At 40.4% G+C, this 12545-nt stretch overlaps 1 long non-coding RNA gene across 1 annotated transcript in view; it reads left to right on the forward strand.

Moving 5' to 3' along the window:
- Window positions 1-8504, forward strand: part of LOC131382527 (uncharacterized) — a 32539-nt gene extending 24035 nt beyond the window's left edge. Inside the window, exons 3-4 of the long non-coding RNA XR_009212073.1 lie at window positions 217-480; window positions 8489-8504. This is a non-coding gene — a long non-coding RNA (uncharacterized LOC131382527). The remainder of the gene's footprint in view (window positions 1-216; window positions 481-8488) is intronic.
- Window positions 8505-12545: the final 4041 nt, after the last annotated feature.

Below are 12545 nucleotides of genomic sequence, written 5' to 3' on the forward strand. Positions count from 1 at the left end.
TTTTTTTTTTTTTTTTTTTTTATCTAAGTGAGTTTTGCACAAACTGTTCTCCCTGTCTGAGATGCTTAGCTCCTGGGCCACTTGTCTCAGTCTTTAGGACTCAGTTTACCTGTCACTTATTCATAGAGGCCTTTGATCTAAATTAGGTCACCTATTATATTACCTTGTACCATTTTGCACTGTTTTTTCACAATTTATAATTATTATATTTTATAGAACCTAAGATGCCACTAATTGTAAAATGCACCATTATTGTGCATACTTCTGAGAAAGTTCATGAAAAGAAGCTCAAGGTGAAGAATTTAGCATGAGACTTTCCACACAAAGCTGGCCTACGGAAGTAAGGGCACACGAGAAATGAACCCAGCATGTAGAAAGGGACAGCAAGGAAACTTGCCAGTTTCAACCTTAGCCCCAGATGGAAGGAGAAAGAAAAGTCTCTCCTTTTCAGGAGAGAATCAGGAGGTGATCATCTTGCAGGTTTGTGGTCTAAAGTCCAATAAAAAGTGTGGTCCAGAAAACCTCAAATGGAGAGTATAGTTTAAAAGGAATCCCATGTTGAAAGTGACCTGGGTGAAAGAAGCAAATTCGTATACAATCCAGAAGAACTTGACTCCCTTCCAGGCCAACTGCATCATAAGACATATTGATGGTACAACGTGTCTCAAATTTGATGTTTAAAAAGTAGTTGCATTTGAATATCAGCGAGATATGGGGTAATTGATTTGCAAGGATATTTGCTTAATGCTTAAGGTTCGTAGGATTGGCATCTGCTTCCTCACAACTTCATCTCCTTTGCCCAGTACAGTGCCTGCATATAGTGGACATTCAATAAATAGGAACAGAATGAATGAGCGAAACAAATTCCCCTTGAGCTTCACTTGTTGAAACTTTGACTTTTTAAAAAAAATCCAATTCTACTCACTTATGTATGTCGAATCACCTTTTGACATAGTGGAAAGAGTATTAAACCAGAAAATTCGAGACCCAGGTTTTGACCTTAGCATCCTTACTGATTAACCCTATGATATGGGGCAAAGCTTTTAATTTTTCTGGGCCACAATTTACCCCTCTGTAAAATGGAAGGGTTGTGTCTTATTATCTCCAGGGTCTCTTCCCATTCTAATACATTGTGCCTTGATTGTATAAAAAAAAAAATAATGAGGCCCACTACTGTGGAGTATGCATCATCATAGTTATCACATAGCCTCTCACGATAATAAGAGAGTTGACGTAGTGCTAAGAACTTGGTCATGTATGAAATCCTGATATGACTCTGTCTTCATCTTTAGTAACATTTCACTACGTGAAGACTGCACTTTTCATGATGGTTTTAAATATTTTTACGTAATGGATGTAAATGGAAGTCAATGTAAATAAAGAGTAAGAAAGTGAGCCTGAGGAAAATAAAACATGATTGAAAGAACCAGGTATTTGTCATGGATAAGAGGAAGTCCAACGCTTCGAATCAAGACAGAGACAAATAGCGGAGGTCAAGGTAAATTGTGTGTAAGAAGCAAGGTAGATTTATAAGAAACAGGCCACCATAAACCCTGAAGCTTTGAGTCAAGCAGGAGACAATTTATGGGCAATCAGAAACCAAAGGACTCTTAGGAGCTGAAGACAGAATGTAAAGCAAGGAGAATGCAAGAGAGAGCTTGTGTAGCAGAGGCAGGATGTTGTACAGTTGCTGTCCTGGCTCGAGGAAATTTCCAATCCATTCTGCCCAGTCCTAATTCGGTCAGGGTGTAAAGTTTCCCTTCCACTTACAAAAGGTCAAGGCTCTGTTAGTCTACTATAAAGTGTCTAGGGCCACAACATGGGGTTGTCCACAGGCAATGGGTCAGCTGTGGGAGGGAGGCCAGTATAGCCTCTTGTACTGAATGCTCCATGGCTGGTAGACTGATGGCTGCAGTGGGTGACCATTGCTAAGCGACAGCCCAGGCCTGCTCAACTTCCACTTAGTCTCCTGATCCTTATGAAAGAAGTTCCTTCCCTCATTCTTTGAGAACTAAGATACAGACACTCCTTCTCCTACTGACCAAGACACCCTGGGCATTCCACTGGCAGTGGCCCCAGCCTGTGGACAACCCGCCCCCCAGTGGCCCTGTCACTCAAGACTCACTTGGGTCTTCCTTCTAGCCTGGCAATGACTCCCAGTCTTCCCCTCTGCAGCACAGCCACTCCACCTTTGTCCCAGTGTCTCTCCTGTTGACCTACATTTATTCTGTAGAGTTTAGTTTCCTTCTTTAGGAAGGGAATCTCTTCTTTCAAAGACTAAGTATCCATGAAGGGGCCTCAAAGATAAAGGCTTATGGCCCTCCCCTTCCTCCTTCCATTGACAGTCCTGAGTCCTGCAACTGTGCCTGCCTATTCTCTCTCTCAGGGTTTTGACCCAGACTCCACTCTAATTTTTGCTGGGTCAACCATGCAAAATATAGCTGCATGCGCATACAGACTATTAAATGTCCGAGAAAAGCCTCCCCCAAAGTAACTGGGGGAGCCATGAGAGCCCCAGGGAAGCCTGTGCTTGGCCATCATCTGTTTTTTCTTGAGCCAGGCTCTGGAGGAACAAACAGGACATGGCATGGGTGTCAGCTAAAGAGCTAGTCCTTACCTCCTGCTGCTTTGGGGCCCATTGGCAATTGCAGGGCTCACTCTAGGCTCACCCCCACTGGGGGAAAGCTTTCCTGATTGTATGGCTAGACTCCACTGTGAATGATGCCAGAGTTAAGGAAGCCAAGAGGATGAGAAGGATTCCCCACTGATAGGAAGTGAGATTTTCAGCCAATAATGAAGCTCACTTGGCCAAAGTCTGGGGGCCTGGAAGGTAAACACACACGTGCAGAATGAAACCTACGTCCCACTTCCTTGGAAGGAGGTAGACTTCTGGATGAAAGAAAGTGTCATTGGAGTGGAAGTGGTGGGTAGGGGGAGGGAACAATAGTTTATTAGGGAAATAATGCATTGATTGTCATGTTTTAAGAAAATATTAAACAAATGTGTGATTTATTCTCCTAGTAAATGAAGCAAGAATTCCAATATATTCCCAGGGAGGACAGGAGGCATACATCACCTCTGGAAAAAGGAGGATATGTGTATACACAAGTCCCAGAGTGGAAGAACGGGGTAAAACCTACCCAACTACCTGGCAGGTTGTGGGAAAGAGAAAGGAAAGAGGAAGTGGAGGCAGGAAGTCAGACCTAAGCATACTGACATCCCGGCTCCAGGCCAAGAATGAGGCAACACCTTACAAAACCCATGTCCAGGCAACTGCTCTTCCTGGCTTCATTTGTATTTGGCTGTTGTTTTTCTCTTTTGCATATTTAATTCATTTTTTAGATTTTAGTATGGGAATGCATGTTGCCCATTGCAAATCCCTGTGGAATGAAAAACAATATGCATTCATTATGAGAATATATAACAATGGAGAAATAGCCTGCATCTAGGCTTAGTCCAGATAATTACAGGGTCTTCAATTTTAGGGAAAAAAAAGAGGGCTCCAAGGAGTTTATTTTGGGAATTTGGAAGCATAGTAGAATCTGAGCCTTCCTATTTTATTTTCTGAGAAATCGTGTGGGTGGGTGTGCATGTGAGTGTGTGTGGATGTGTGATAGGGGAATGGCAGGCACAGAGTTGGTGCTAAGGGTGATAAATATTACATGTAACTGACAATGACAATTACACATTTCTTATATGTTTTCAAGGAATCAGAACACACCATACACACACACACACACACACAGACACACACACACACATACCCCATATGTCAGTTTTCAGAGAATTAGAACACAATTTCACTTAATACAAAAATATGCCGAATATAATTTTAATCTTTCTTTGATGATTCAGAAGTTATTTTAGGCTCCCTATGCCTCTGGGTTATTACTATGAACATAAATTATTATCATGCAATTCTGCACCATTTAGGTTGTTCACATTTTTCTGGTTATTTTACCCTGAATGAATGGGAGCTTCCTGTAGTACTTTAATTACTGTGCAGAATTAATCATGAATGTGCAGATCATTTAAAGGTATGCTTGGGTCAACTTAGAGGGAAACAATAAAACTTGTCCTAAAATGGAAATGTATATGAAAACTCTGCCAGCTGGGCCTGTTTGGTGATTGATTTCCCAATCAAACATACAAGAATTCCAGGGAGAAGTCGTTCATATTTACTTTAGAAAATCAGAGAAAATTTTAGTGAGGAGGTGCATTTGAGCTTGACTTTGAGGTATCAACCAATTAACTAAGACCAGAGGGCATTCCAGTTGTGGTCTGTGGAACAGCAGCATCCACATCCCCTCGTCAGGAATGCAGGATCTCAGGCCCTCACTCTGACCTGACTAAATCAGAACCTAAAGTTTAAGCAAGATCCTCAAATCATTCGTGCGCATATTAAGTGTTGAGATATCCTAGTTTAGGATATCATTCGTATTATTTGTAAATAAGGTTGAAAATGTATCCCATTATGAGAATCCTTGATACCATACCAAGGGATCTCGACTTTATTTGGTGGATCATAGGCAGTATCCAAAGCTTATAAGCATATAGGGACAGCCAACTTGGACGTGAATTAACTAGAGTTGGTGGAGGGCAAGTTGCCCTGACGCATTAAGCTCCTTGAACTTGAAGTCTGGAGAGAGGAAGGATGGTGGAGCAGCTAGACTGACAGGGTATCAATGGGGAGACTGACAGGGTATCACTGGGGAGACTGGTCAGTGGCTATTTACCAGATGCTGATATAAAAATGGAAGTGTTACTCTGGCTTCTGTGTTTCAGATAGATAGTAGTGAGGAGACAGAATCCAGGGGTGAATAGTTAGAAGGTTTTGTGGTTATTGAAGACAGAGATTTAACTCTTTATTTTGGGAGGCTACAGAGAAGATGGATATAAGGATAAAGATACTTTAGAAATTGCAGAGGCAAATTGACAAAACCTGGCCTATTCAAAAAAGGTACCTTGGAGTATATTAACCCTTCAGTTGCAAAATTTTAATATGATTTCTAATGAGAATAGTGCCATTTAGCTGAGCTGAATTTTCACTCAGACTTTTGGGTAATGGTAATTAATGGAGCTCAACCAATTTGAGCAATGTTGTTTTCAGTTCTCCTCTTGTCAGTATTGTCTGATTATGCTAAAAATGAATGATAGATGCAAAGCCTCCCCTCAAAATGTAATCAATTCAGTTGGGTTTCAACTTTAAAAGCATCTGAAAGGCTTATTTACTCTGCATTTGAATACACACAATGAGAGAATGAGGGCATATTGGCATTAAGTGACAGTTATAAGATGTGTGTGTAAATACAGTCAACACATCATTTTTATTGACAGAAAAAGAAAACCAACATTTATTGAGCATGTGCCAAGTTTTGGTTACTCAGTGAGTGACCTTCCATAAGTCACCTTCCTTTCATGTCCACACCAATTCCACAAGATAGTTATTTTCACTGTTATGCAAAAACACTAGGACAGAGACAGGCATGCGTTATTTGCTCAAGGTTTCTGGGCTCTGAGCCATGGGGTTCAGACTCAGGACTGGCTGACTCTGAAGGCTGGGCTTTCTCTCTCACACCATGCTACCTCTCAAGAAAGTAAGATTAAGAACTCTTAATTATGGTAGGAATTACATTTTCCAGTGAAATGGCTAGAAAAAGCAGCAGAAAGAAAAAATGAAGAAATGTGAGAAGTCAGCCTTCTGGGGCCTCTGGTGGATGCCTTTGAGCTGTTTTTGACTTTGCTGTCTGTTGGGGGCTGCCCTGGGACCCTTTGGAAGGGGCAACAAACATGAGTGAAGCTAAAAGCTTTGGGGAAAAAAATGAATGATCTTTTTAGACATGCGTTTGGTGATGTAGATTCTGGAAATTTTTGTAAGATAACAGTGGCAGGTTTTGCCCAGTGATTGGTCTGTAAAGAACACAAACTCTGTGTTTGTGATTTATCATTACCTATTTAGGTAATGATGATCAGCTCAGGGATTTTGATCTTTATGAGCCTTTTAGCCTCCTCTAGGCTTCCACTATGCCCTCTGTGATAAAGTCAATGGGGGCCGTTTATTGAGTGCTTACTATGGGCAACTCTCATGCTGAGTGCTTCGTGTTCATATGATTCCTTTTATCCCTTACAGTTATCTGTGGGGTAGCTATTTTTATCCTTACTTGCAAACAAGAGCATTGAAGCTTAGAGAAATGAGATAATTTGCTTAAGCTAGGAAGTATAAAACTATGGTTTGTCCTCAGGTCTATCTGCTGATCACAAAAGCAGCTTCTAAGAACCAGTATGCTATACTGCATGTATTAATCTGTTCTTTCACTGCTATAAAGAAATGCCTGAGATGGGGTAATTTATAAAGAAAAGAGGTTTAATTGGCTCACGGTTCTGCAGGCTGTACAGGAAGCATGGCAGCATCAGCTTCAGGGGAGGCCTCAGGGAACTTACAATCATGGCAGAAGGTGAAGGGGAACCAGGCACATTATGGCCAGAGCAGGAGCAAGGTGGGTGGGAGGTGCTACACACTTTTAAACAACCAGCTCTTGTGAGAACTCACTCACCATCATGAGAACAGCACTGAGGGGATGGTGATAAACCATTCATGAAGGATCCACCGCCATGATCCAATCACCTCCTATCAGGCCCCATCTCTAACACTGAGGATTACAAATGAACATGAGATTTAGGTGGGGACACAGATCCTAAGCATATCACTGCCTTTTATAAGTCTGTTTTTTTCCAAGCATTTATTGACTTTGCTGACTTTCTCACTGAACTGTGAGCTACTTGAGAGCAAACCTGAGCCTTATCTCTGGGACCTGAAGCCTAGGACGGTGCCTGATACACAATAGGCACTTATAGGCACTGGAAGAAAGAAACAGAAGGAGGGTAAATGGAGGGCAAAGCTAATATTTAGGGTTTATCCTAGTCTTTTCTGTATGTAAACATAAATATGTCTCTCTATATATTTAGTGTGAGAGCATCATAATATACATACTTTTTAGTAATCTGCCTTTTCCCTGGATTTATATGAGCTTCTTTCTGAGTCATTATTCTTCTAAAACCATTTTGACATAAAAATAAATATGTACAAGTATTATGTATTCATAATCATTTAAAACTACAAAAAATTTGAAATGTGTTTCCCATTTTCCACTCTTTCCACCAGAAAAATAAGCTGTTTATTGGGGGAAATTAAGATACATTACCTTGAGATTCTCTCATGGGGCACACTGGCTTCTGAAATGCTATTTAAAATTTAATCTTCAGAAAAAATTAGCCATTCTCAGTGTAGGACTAGATAGAATCGTAAGGGCAAATACTGGTAAGTTTATTTCCAAGTTTAATTTTATCTCATCCTAGAGCCACAGTATTTTATGAAATGAAGCTAAAAGCCCTGAAACAGCACAAAAGGAAACCTTCATGCTCTTAATAAATTATATCGATACTCCAGATTTTTATGTTTTAAAACGATAAACCAGTTTACCACCAACAAACAACATATTTAGTTACGCAAAAGTGTGGTTAGTGTTCACTATGTGTTGATTGTTCATTGGATTTGGTAGGTTAATCTCTTTTAACCTCATTTTCAACAACTCAAGATTTTTCCCTCAGGGCTTAGTGAGGGGTCAGGAATGTGATCCGGGGTCTTGGATCCAAGAACTTAATCCCCAGAGTGTGCTGTGTTTGGAGAATCCAGGTGATGTCTTGTGAAACCTGCACAGACCTGGGCACTTTGTTTCTGTGGTTTTGAACCAGTCTAAAAGGTTGCTGCCAATGGCAGAGATGAGACTTGTGTGAAGCCACCTAGAGGGAGGGAGGATCTGCTGAGAGGGACACTAGCTTGTTTCTATTTACCTTGTGCAGGTCCTGCCCATCCTTCCCCCTCTAGAAGCTGACATGTATCTTCCCATCCTAACTAGCTGAGCTCCTTCTGCTTTCCTGCAGAAGCATAAGCTGGCTACAGTCTCCACAGGAGTGTTGACACATTTTGGTTCCATGGTCAGAGTTCTAAGTCTCAAGAGCTGCAGGGAGACCGTGTCTCCAGCTGATTGCACAGCAAGTGCAAAAACATACATCAGCATGATTAGACCCTGTCCGTGCGTCTGGAGTCAGAGATTCAGGAATCTAGTTATATAATCTTGCGAAGCCTCAGATTGTAAATAAGGATAATAAATACATTTCATAGAGTAGCTGGGAGAATTAAATTAGGAAATATGTGTAAAGTACATAATATATCAGCCATGTGACTAAGGTCTTACACTCTTACTGAATCACTACATATGTATTAAGCACTGGCTTTGTGCCAAGCCCTGAGGTGCCAATGGCAAGATAAATAGACATGATTCCTTTCTACCAGGAGATTATATTTCAGTAAACTCAATACATGTTTGTAGTTTTTTACTATTATTATACGGTTTATCAGTTATATATTGCTATGTAAGCCTTGAAACTTACAGGCTTGAAACAAACCTTCTTATCTTTGTTTCTATAGGTCAGGAACTTGGGAGCCATTTAAGCTGGTTGGTTCTTGCTCAGGGCCACTCAAGCTGATGGCTGGAGTTGCAGAGTCATCTGAAGGCTGGACTGAGGCCGAAAGATCTGCTTCCAAGATGGTGCCCTCACATAGCTGCTGGCTGGAAGCCTTAGCCCCTCACCATAAAGCCCTCTCTGTAAGGGTACCTGAGTCACCTCATAAGGCAGCTGGCTTTCCCCAGAGTAAGTGTTCCACACAGAGAGCCACATCTTGTCACTTTCAGGGCATTCCATTTGTTAGAAGTGTTGCAAAGGGTGATATGTGAGTATCAGATCTGTAAACAGAGCATATAGAGATCACAAAGATGGCCTTATCTTATGTTTCTTCTGCTGTGCAGAGTCCAAATTAATGAAAGACTCATTTTCTAGAATGTTCCTGGTTTCCCTTCCATTTCTGCTTCTTTTAAGATCTGTGAGAAAAGCTTTGTCCTTTCTAAAATAGACGGAACTGAAATTGAGATTCTTTTCCTTTTTAATCTATAAGAAAATTTCTTTAAGTTCAAAACCTTATTAATAATCATAAAACCTGAATAGTATGTTCAGTCACCATAAGTGAGCACAATACTTCTGGTTTTCCTAGAAATGGTTGAAAATCTTGGGTGCTCAAACCCTTTTTCTTATGCCACAGTTCTTTCTCAGAGCTGATGAACATATGTACTTCAATAAAATACATAAAATCTACCTTTGATGTGCTTCATTTTATTAATTTATTCCTTCTAGGAGGATACTTCTATATTTAAAGGTGCCTGGCATCCATTAACAGAGAGAAAATTATCCACACATCATTCAGAACACTTGCAATAACTTAAAATGCAGGATATCAAAAGTTAGGCATTGGTGTGTATGATTTATATGTGTTTAATGTTACTAACCACCACATTGGGTGAGTAGGCTCCTTAAATCTGTTGGTTTATAGACAAAGGAAGGCAAACTCATCTGTTTCTCCTGTAACTGTGCTTTAAGAATGACTGAGAACTAGTGCAAGATTTCCACCAGCAAAGCATTTTAGAAGCCACGTTGGACCCTTTGTGGATTTTCATGGCATATTTTTCACTGTATTCTATTTACCCTATTGTTAATGATCTGTGGTTAGGTCAACACCCTCAAGAAGAAAAAGCCTAAGACACTGTCCTCTTTCTTCTGTTTCCTTCCCTCTCCCTTAGATTGGTGTTTAATTGATATCATTTTCACTGGCAAAGTAAGGAAGACAATTTTTATCTAATTTGGTAGCTCAATGTTTTCCTGCTCATAACTTTTCAGTGGAGTTCCATTGCTCTTAGGAGGAAGGTGAAATTTCTCACTTTGGCCCACAAGGCTCTGCATGGCCTGCCTGGTCCTGTGCCTCTCCCCATCTGCATTTTTGTATGTTGCTTCTCTTGCTGTCTTGGCATCAGTCACATTGGCCTTCCCTTGACCCCCATAGTACTCATGATCCCTCCTGCTACAGGACTTTTGCACATGCAGTTTCTGTTGTTCCCTTCACTCATAATGTTCTTCCCTCCTATCTTCACTCGAAACTCTCAACTCAAGGCACTTCAGGGGAGCCTTGCTCAACCTTCCTGACCAGGTCAAATCCCATTGTTGGTTCCCCAAGTGCCATGTAACTCTTCTTCTTCTCCCTCTGTTTGTTGCTTTTCTAATGCATGTTGGTGTAACTAATTCCTATTCGTTTTCTTTGGTAGATGGAGGTCAAAGAACATATCTGTTTTTGATCACCCTGGCACCTAGGTACTTAGCACAGTGTCTGGGACATCATAGATGTGTAATCAATACTTGCTGAGTAAATGCATGAATGCACCAGGGTTTGGACTTCCAGCACTTTCATTTTCTAGCTGTGTGAATTTGGGCATATTCCTTTAATTTGTCTAGCTTTAAGTTTGTTCTCAGTCAAGTGAAGTTGATAATATACACTGCCTTCATTGTCATGAAGATTAAGTGGGGTAATTAAAGTAAAAAAATGCTTAACACAGTACCAGGCATGTAGCAGAAAATAAATGTTTGAATATTTGTATTAATCTTCAGCCATCACATAGCCCTTCAAAAAAACACCGTGGCTTTTTTGTACTTAAAAGTCAATGTGATTTTTAGTTGAGTCTAGACCAGTGCTTTTTCATCTTACAGATGAGGAAATGCAGGAAGAGAAGGCTTTAGTTTCTTGCCTTGGGTCAGTGGTTGCTTAAAGTCCATTCTTCATTTTGGCAATGAGGACATTTCCTTTCTAAATCCAAGATTCATAAGTACTGAATGTAAGAAGCCAGTAACCTCCTTTCTTTGTTTGATTTTTAGTCTTTGATTCTTTTTTCTCCTCATCAGAGTTTCATCTCTCATTTCTACCTGAGATTCTATCTTCCCTCATATTTATGTTTAAATGAATGAAGTAGTATAAATCCTTCTTCAAAAGAACTAAATTTGGATCTGTTGCCAAGAGGACTGGGTTCTATTGTCTGTTCTTTGCCTCATGTACAAAGAAGCCCAGTTCCAGAGGAGGGGAGAGAAGAGAAAGACGGTGTCTTCGTGGATGGATTGTGCCCAGGAGTTCCCATCACACAAGATGCATCCTGGGTTTGGGGAAGTGAGATGACTTCCAAACCTCACCCACTGGTGGAGTGTTGACTAGTCTTAAAATAACTGTTGTCTTTTCATGTGGGCAACATCCACATCTTTTACAATTCATGAGCCACTCCAAATCACATGGAAAAATATTGGCTGCTTTCATATTAGACAATGTCCTCATTGGACATGGAGATAAGACCAAGAAGATCTGTTTCTCTTAGCCTGGTTACATCAATGAGCCATGCAGCAAGGACCCTTAGAATTTGACCCACTTCTCCCTTGGAGCATCCTGACAAGCCAAGGCAAAGAACAGCACCTGGACCTTTGGATCCAGTGAACATTAGTCCTTCTCTGATTATCCAGTATCCTAAATGCCCTTGACTTCTCCTCTTTAAAGTTGCAATGCTCTATTTAGGCCTCTACAGTAAATTGTAGAAAATGTGCTACAAAATGGAAATCTCTCTGGACCTGGACGAAGCCTGAGATAACGTTAATTCCTCTTTGGCCACAAAAAGAGCCCATGTTGTGTCTGTTCTGAATTAGCAACATGTAGAGGAAGTGATTCTGACGATGATGATAGAGCTTTAGATTTTAAGCATAATTGCTGCCTTCCAATTGGTTTTTGGTGATGTGAGGCTCATACCAATAGTGGAAGCCAGAGAAATTGCCCAGATGTGGTCTTTTCATTGCTTGTTAAAGTTATTTCCTTTTCATAATAAGAACAAGACAGTACAAGCAGTATAACTTTGGTGAATCTCATTATGTAACCCTTGACTTTTATTTAATAATGACAGAAAGAATCTACAATCCTGCTATCTCTGAAATTCATGTCTTATTATTTTATATGAGCTATATATTCTGAATTCACATTTCTACAGCTTCATGCCTTTCCCACTTACCCTCACCTTTCATTCTCTAGTGACCCTGGATTGCTAATTGTGCCTCCTATATATCATACCCTTTCCTGCTTCTATGATTCTGAACAGTTTTCTCGACTCTCTCTTTGATTGCCCCAGGGTCTGTTTCACAAGTAGAATCCTCCAGGTCCTTCAAAACCCAATTAAACACAAAGTGAGCAGTGGTGGTAACAAAGCTAACTCTCGGTTTGAACATTAGGGTAAAAGCCACGCGAGGAACAATTCTTATGTAAGGCTTCAGCTACCTCTTCATTTGTATTTGTACATAAGTGAGAGTTCAATAAATGTTTGTTGAGTTAAAGAATTAAAAATAGCATGCAGACATCACGTTTTTTGAGAAGCTCAAGGTCTCATTAAACCACCTGGCATACACAACTGTGGGCCCAAGAAAGCTTGAGATTGAAAGGGTGAATGGCTACCATAGCATGTAGGGATTTTGTAAACAAGAAAAGTGTCTTAGTTTTTAGTCTGAAAAGATTGGGGGCAGATGTCTTGAGAAAAGCTAATAGGGCCAAAGGTAATGCTATTTATTTATTTTAAGAGATG

This window comes from Hylobates moloch, unplaced genomic scaffold, assembly GCF_009828535.3.
Source record: "Hylobates moloch isolate HMO894 unplaced genomic scaffold, HMol_V3 SCAFFOLD_39, whole genome shotgun sequence".
NCBI classification, from domain to species: domain Eukaryota; kingdom Metazoa; phylum Chordata; class Mammalia; order Primates; family Hylobatidae; genus Hylobates; species Hylobates moloch.